The sequence below is a fragment of the Poecilia mexicana genome, unplaced genomic scaffold (genome assembly GCF_051168715.1).
Source record: "Poecilia mexicana isolate PSO_F unplaced genomic scaffold, ASM5116871v1 scaffold_6, whole genome shotgun sequence".
In the NCBI taxonomy this organism is placed as follows: Eukaryota; Metazoa; Chordata; class Actinopteri; order Cyprinodontiformes; family Poeciliidae; genus Poecilia; species Poecilia mexicana.
Genome location: NW_028263375.1, coordinates 26,022,125 through 26,029,973, shown reverse-complemented (window position 1 = coordinate 26,029,973; position 7,849 = coordinate 26,022,125). Strand labels below are relative to the sequence as shown.

Below are 7,849 nucleotides of genomic sequence, written 5' to 3'. Positions count from 1 at the left end.
AGGGAGCCGAGAAGGGATTTGGGTTCTGGCTCGGTTTGTGGCTCTGCCCCGGAGGAGGCACCGGGAGCAGCAGCAGTGTTTATGAAAAGGATAAAGCGCATTAGGGCGCACATTTGACACGTTCTCAGCCGGGCCGAAGGATGCGGGTTTGGGGTGTGTGAGATAACAAAACGCGAGCGGATGAAGTGCGGCGTTGAGGCGGTGCCGTTGGACCTCTGGCAGCCCTGCGGCACAGACAGTCCGGGCCCATAAAACGCCAGGGCTGCCATCAGAGAGGATAAAACAAAAAACACAGGGTTGCTTAAAGTATCGGCTCTCCTCGTGAGTCCAGGTATGTGGAGTCCTAATGCTGTGAGTTAAGATGACTTAGAAAGAGATTTTTGTGTCTTTTATTACAAGCCACTAAAATTTTACAAAATTTTCTAAATAAGTCACAGATTAAATAATATGTATATTCACAAAGTGGTTAATGGAAAGGAGAATATATTCTTTCTGTCCATCTAGGCCATTTTGCCGGACGATAAATTGTCTCAGAAGTTAGTGAGATAAATGATAATATGGTTTGAGGCCATTTTCAAGTAATATAAAGTTAATGGCGTAACAATGCAAGAACGCATTCTGAAACAGCAATGAACTTTAAATTCTAATGAACATTTAACACTGGAACTGGAAGACATTTTAAATATCCAATATAAATAAATAAAACAACAGAAACAACAAACAGAGAAAAAAGGTCTGGTTCAGACCAAAACACCAGACTGAAGACTTTAGTCACCCAGGTTTTTTCATAGAAAGAGAGAAAAGAGAAGAACAATAAATTATGCAAATGGAAATTATTGATTTTGTTTAAATGTATCCTCCGATTAATTGATTTATTGCTTATTGTGACAGACCTGTAAAATGTTTGCAATAAGTTAAAGACAAACTTGCAAGAGACTTCCAAGTAAATAATCTATTTATTTAATAATTTCACACTTCAATTTTGTCAAATTGCCGATTCTAGAAGATTATCATCTAAATACTTAAATACTTGTGCAAACATAAAAAAAGAAACTTTTTAAACTACTTAACAAAATTAATCGAGCTTACAGTACTGCTTGATAACTAGTATCAACTGGAACGTCTGCATGATTGAAATAAAACGGATTTATTTATAAATTCCCTGGGGAGACGACATTTGTTGTGAATTGGCGCCGTATAAATAAAACTGACTAGAATCCAATACATGATGTGATCTGTAGAGTTACCGTTTGTTGAATGTTCCTGTGGTTTAAGACGTGACAAAAGGAAGTGACTGAAGCAAACATAGACATATAATGATTAAAGAATTAAACTTACAGGTTATTTATATAACCTGTGTGTATGTGTATATATATATATATATATATATATATATATATATATATATATATATATATATATATATATATATATATATATATATATATATATATATATATACACATCCAGCACTGATAGCATTCAGTTTACTTCAGACTCCGATGTCTGTATGAAGCACTGAGACGTTTGTTTGTAAACGATTAAGAAAAAATGTGCGCTCACACGACAGGAAGTAGCTCCATAGAAAGCGGTGTAGTAACGGCTGCTGCCAGCCGGGCGTCTTTTGAACTGGAACAAAAATCAAGACTGCTTTTCACAACGTTTCACGAGTTTTCAGAAAGTGTTGAGGTGGAAAATTGTTCAAAATAGTTGTAATTAAAAACTTGTACATTTTAATAAAATGCTGTGCCCTTCCTCTCCTTTGTTTTGAAATGTCTAGAATCTGTAAGCCAAGTTTATTTGTATAACTCATTTCACCAAGGACACAGCTCACAATAAAAACATAAAGCAGTAACCGATTATGAAACAAGCAAAATGTGACTTTCTGTCAAATACCGTCATCAATGCTCCCTTTACTGCTAATCAAAGGCGGCTCTAAACAGGTGGCTTTAGAGGAACTCAGTGTTTCAGCAGCTTTGCAGTTTTCTGGAAGTTTGTTCCAGATTGGTGGTGCTCAGAAGCTGAATTTTGCTTCTCCATGTTTGGTTCTGGTTCTATGCAGTGGGATTGTAAAACAGAAATCCCAGTGTAACTTTATGTTAAATGATAAGGTGATTAAAAAAGGATCATACACCTCACCTGTGAACGCACAGCCTAAACACGAAAAAATGCTTTCACTTAGAATCGTCTCATCTTTCATGGGAACCTCAGAGGGTTCTGGGCTTCTGACCCGGTCTGGTTGCCATGCCAACTTAAAAAGTTCCCGCTCCTCCTGTTGTTTAGCATCCATTTTAACCAGATGCCAGAGAAAACACAGACGAGCCCAAAGTTTTCCCTGTCCATACGCCGTGTGGAGTAATGTAGCGCGGCCCCCTCCCCCACCTGTTGCTGCACACTTGTAATCAGCCTGCTGGAAGAAAAGCCACTACACTGTTCACTGTTTCCTTGCATACAAAAAAGGCAAAGTTGTCAGTTTCGGAAAAATGTCTGGTGACAAAAAAACAGACTTTTCCAATTAAGGTAAAACTATTTCAAACTAAAGACATTTGCTTTTGTTGGCAATGTAAATGAGAACCAGTTCTTAATGATCTCACCGGGGTAAAAAACAACAAAAAGTTAATTAAATAATTAATTAAATAACCAGCTAAATTCTGGTTGTTATTCTTGTGACCCTATACAGAGCAGGACATTAAAAATTACTGATTTTCTACATAGCAAGCATTTATTTAAGTTACCAAGTGTCAACATACAAAATATTAAAGGAATGTAATCCTTTTCACTATAATGGTTTTATTTTACCAGCAGTAGGAATGTTTTTGCTTTGCTGTTTTAAATTAAACCTGTAGATTGTTTTGTATTTTTGTTTTAAATCTTTGTAGTAATGTGTTTAAATTGTACTATCCCTTTGCTGAGTCACAGCAATTAAATACAAAAAAAAATTCACAAAACGTTGTGCTTGATTTTAAAAGCAATTGTTGCGTGAAACATTTTCGCCTTTCGCCCTTACACTCTAAAATCAACTAAATCTCCTCTGCATCGGCGTTAACTTGTTTGACATGTCATTATTAACGCTTCTGAATGCGACGCTGGCGACACACATGTGGATCTGCTGCCTGAGCTGCGTTAGTTTGAGCCTGAATGCGGTGCCGGTCCGGCACAATGTGGCCGACTCCTGAGGGGTGCTGCTGCCAAAAGTGGCTTCAGTGAGGGAGCGTCCCTCCCAGGCTGGGTTGTCCAGTCTGAGCTCTGCAGTCGAGCAGGTCCATCGTTTCCAGCCTCTGCTTTGCTCCTCTTCCTCCTCGAGCTCTTTTGAAATCCTGTGAGGAAAGAAAAGACAACAAAGTGAGTTTGTTTCTGCTTTTTTGCTACCCCTCTCTTCTTCTTTTTCTTCTTATTTTTTTTAAAGATAAATTCATTTGCAAGTTATCCAGTAATCGGAAAGCTTGAAAATGTGTTTTTTGACATTTCTGGATTGTTAAAGTTGAAGCTGGCCAAGAGGATTACAACACGTGTGCCAACATTTTTTTTTCTGCATTTTCACAAAAGGTTATTTTTTTTAACTTAAATTCTAGTAGAAAAATTTACGTGAAGTTTTTAAAATCCTTACTGAGAATAAATGAGGTTAAATAAGTTTTAAATTAGGTAAAATTAAACAGTAGGACGTAGAAAACGGTTTACATCGTAAACATATAATAGAAACTTTTAACTAAAATTCTTCTAAAAAGTAAAAATGTTTGAGTTTTGTTTGTTCTTTGAATTAAATCAAAGATTTGTCACTTAGATAAGCATAATTTCCAACAATAACTATTGCATTTTTTGTCATAAATTTAAAAAAAAAATTATTTAACTGACCTCTTTTTAAAAAAATTTACAGACGAAGGAATACATTATTTTTTTAAAGGCTGAATTGTGGAAAAAATTCTGACATGTTTGCTTATTTTCTTAAACACAATTAGAATCACGACTATTTACACAATAATATGTAAGTAGAGTTAATTAACGGGGAAAAGTGATTTTTGTGTGTCATGGTGAAATACAATTTAATATTTTACATGTTTCTATATCTCTTTTCTTATGCATTATAAGGACACATGAACTTTTCCCTTATCACTTTTCTATTATTCTGTCAAAAACAGAAGAAAAATCAAAACAGGATTATATATGAAAGACAAAATCTAATATTTTACAACTTTTTTTTTTTACTAATGTTTTGTAGTTTTACATATAATGAATTATCTGTTTTAAAATAGGCACACAGGCTTCTTAAATTTGAATTTCTGTTCTGGAAGTCCTTTTCTCCACAGTTTACCTGAAACAAAAAGTAGAAGATTTAATCAGAAGCAATATAGATATTAAAAAAAATAAAACAAAAAAAGTGTGTTTTTAAAACTGAGCAGTATTAGCTGAGAAAGAGCTGCACTGTCTGGACTCACAGGGTTAAAAAATAATGTTTGGATGCAATCAGAAATCCAGATCATGAAGGACCTGCTCCTCACGCCTTTCACGGAGCGCTACATCACCGTTACCTAAAATATAATATATATATAGAATCCCCCTCCTGCGCATGCCTCGTCTCCTCCATTTTGTGTTTCGAGAGCTTTTGCTGCACATGCAACCATTTCGTGAAGCCCGAGCATTCCTGCACGATTTGTACGACTTCTCCGATCGGATCGCGCCGAAAACCCGACATCACGTGAGCGCACAACCGGGCCTGAGGTCCAAGCCGAAACCAGAGCGCAGCACCGATGCAAACACCAAACCCTCCACTCCTGTGTGCACAGAAACCTGCAGTGTTTGAAAGCTGTTTTTATTTATTTTATCTTTTAAAAGTTTCCTTTTCCTCCGCTCATCTGCTTCCCTGAATGTCTCAGAGGCTCAGAGAGCAGAAACCAACGGTCACAGTTGACTGCCTGTGGGTGACGACCAGGGGTCAAAGGTCAGGCCGTGTTAATAGGATGTGATGTGCTGCCCTGGGACCTGGCTCCCACGAGGGATCCCCCCCTCCCGCCTGCTCCCTAATCGGTAATAGTTAATGTGTTCGTAATCTTTACCTTCTTAAAGCAAACAGCGGCGGAGAAGTGAATGGGCCCGCTTAGCCTCCCATGTAACACTTTTGACCCCGGGGTCACGGCCTTTGTTCCCCGCTCGATGGGGGAGTGCCCCCAAAGGTCTCGAGCGTAATAGAGAAGTTGTTTAGACACGTGCAGGGCTTAACCAAGACCACCTCACACACACACACACACACACGCACACACACACACACACACACACACACACACACACACTACGCGCTTCTGTTCCTAGAAAGTATATTGTGGACCCCGGCGTCAGAAGGGATGCTTGTGGTTTGCTTTCATCCCGTCCTGAGTGAGTCGGTTAGGAGAAGCTCTCCAATCATAGATGCTGACCACTTCCTGTTTCCCCTCCGATGGCGTTTTGATGTTTGGTTTAAAATTAGAAATGCAGATGTTGTTTGTTGTTGTGGATCGCTGGGTAGGCTTCTTTTTTTTTCTTCGCATTACTAGAAAGATATCTGAAAGTTTCTGACCTGAGTCTGAAAAATATGGCTTATTTCACTTAAATATGTGTTTGCTGTTTTCTCCCTGATGGAAAAGTGAGGACAAAAAAGAATAACGAGCTAAATAGTTTGTTCACAAGTTGTATTTTTTGTACAATTTTTTTTTTCTAAAAGTGATTATTTATTTTTATTTTTACATTTTCAATATTTGTAATATTCTTTTTCTCTATTTATAAAGATATGGAATAATAAGATTTATGCAGATTTATTTTACTTTTTTGGGGGGAGTAAATGATATTTTTTACTAGAATATTGCAGATAAATTGCGGGCTATTTCGCAGCTTTTTCTACCATCTTGTTTTATGTTGCACAATCAGGTAAATGTGATTGGTGGATTTTTGTTTGTTTATTTATTTATTAGTAAAAGAAGCAACTCCCATCTTTAGTTTTATGTTTTCTTTGCTGAGTATTTTCATTTTTTTGACTTCTCCAAAAATTTCACTTCCAAGGCAAAAAGCGAAAAAGTAACTAGAAAAGCTGAAAGTTGCACACAAAAATAATGCATGAATTGGACTCCTTAATTCTTCTGGAAAGAAAAAAAATCTGCTCTATTCTCTGGGATTATGATAAATTAAAGATGTCTAAATTGGGCATAATAAATAAGTTGGATGAGCATCAGAGGGGTGAAGTAAAAGGAGCGCCGCGGTGGGAGCTGGCACCGCACCAAAACCCAAAACCGTGTCCTCAGATGAACTTTACGCTGCTGCAAAATGCAGGCCTGCACGCCCTGCAAAACACCCACAAAGTTTCCCGCTGCAAGCCGCCATCATTTAATCCTGGAGTTTTTTAGGCATATTCTCTTTCATCATCCCTCTTTTCATTTCATTTCATTTTTTCCCCCTCCTCCTTCAAATGAAGTTCCCCAACATACATGACACACATGACAGCTTTATACATCAAGGCCATAATGAAGTCACGGGTTTTTCAATTGGCTAAAACGCATGGCGAGATGTGACGTGGAACCGGGGCTCCTTTTTCTAAAATCTCGGGATATAGCCGGTGCCGGCGTCGGGAGTCCGAACCGAGCTTGAAGGGGGAGACGACTGGGGAAAAAAAACAAAACAAACTGCAACGTTTTCTTTCAAAAGAAAAACCCAAAACAGCCCATTTACCTCCCGTTCCGCCCCGGTATGCAATCGCAGAAAGAGACTGAGCAAACAAGAAGTGTGAAGGGAGGCGTTGGGATTTTCGTAGTCAGAAAGGAGAACCGAAGGAAAACCAGAGACGGTGGGTGTGCGCAGAAGCCAGCAACCCCCTCTTTTTTTTTTTTTTTTTTTTTGCAAAACGGTAGCAGCCATGTTTGAAAAACCTCCTCAAGCCCCTGTAAAGAGCTCAGCGCCCTCCAAACACCGACATGGAAAGTTTTCACAGATTAAAAAGAGTAAGAAAAAGTTGAACCCCCACCTTTTCTTTTTTTTTTCCTCCCATTGTCTCTGCTAGGCATGCAGTCCCCGCTCGCCCTCCTCAACTCCCCAGCCAGCAGTTTAGAAAGCAGAAATGAAATCAGAATAGTTCCTCTGTAACAGACTCGCTCTGTTTTGTTTTGGGTTTTTTTTTTTTTAACATGTCCTTATTCCTCTCCGTATAGAAGCTGCTCTGGTTCGAGGCCGAAGGGAAAGGAGAGGGTGGGGAGGGTGAAAAAAGAAGAAGAAGAAAAAAGTTTGAGCCCACGAGCTCTGCCCTTTTCGCAGTGGTTTTAGAAGCAGAGCCAAAAAAGGCAGGAAGTTGTTGTACAATAGCGTTACAGTAATCTGCCACAAAACGGGGAGAAAAAGCTGATCGAGGAGAGAAGGTGGCAGGAAAAAGAAGCAGAAGAAGAGAGGAGGGAGGGTTAGCATGTGAGAGAGAGCAAAGAATAATCAATACAATCTAAGATGGTGGAAGCAGCTCGAGCGCTCCCCCCTTTTTCTGCTCCCTCCTGCACCTCACCTACTCTTCATGTAAATCAGAACATGAAATCTATTTAAGCAAACCTGCTCTTCTGTTTCAGAAGGGGCCGACCAGCATCTCTTTCTCTAAAGAGAGAGAGAGAGAAACACGATTTGGTTCATTTTCTATAAACTTTTTAAGCTTTGGTAGGCGACAGGGCAGCTGGGGAGAAAAAGTCTCTGCGGGAAATAAAGGAAAAATAAATCAAAACTATCAATGTTTTGTGCCAGAATAGGTTTCGAGGGTTCAAGCTTTTCGACAGAGGGTGTGTGTGTGTATGTGTGCGTGTGCGTGTGTGTGTGTGTGTGTGTGTGTGTGTGTGTGTGTGGAGGGGGGGAGTGT

General features: G+C 39.0%; 1 long non-coding RNA gene across 1 annotated transcript; it reads right to left on the bottom strand.

Moving 5' to 3' along the window:
• Positions 1-373: 373 nt before the first annotated feature.
• Positions 374-7,823, bottom strand: LOC106917177 (uncharacterized). The gene is made up of 2 exons (XR_001418146.2): positions 6,983-7,823; positions 374-3,317 (listed from the first exon to the last, which is right to left on the bottom strand). It is a non-coding gene; the product is annotated as an uncharacterized LOC106917177 (long non-coding RNA).
• Between the last annotated feature and the right edge of the window lie 26 nt (positions 7,824-7,849).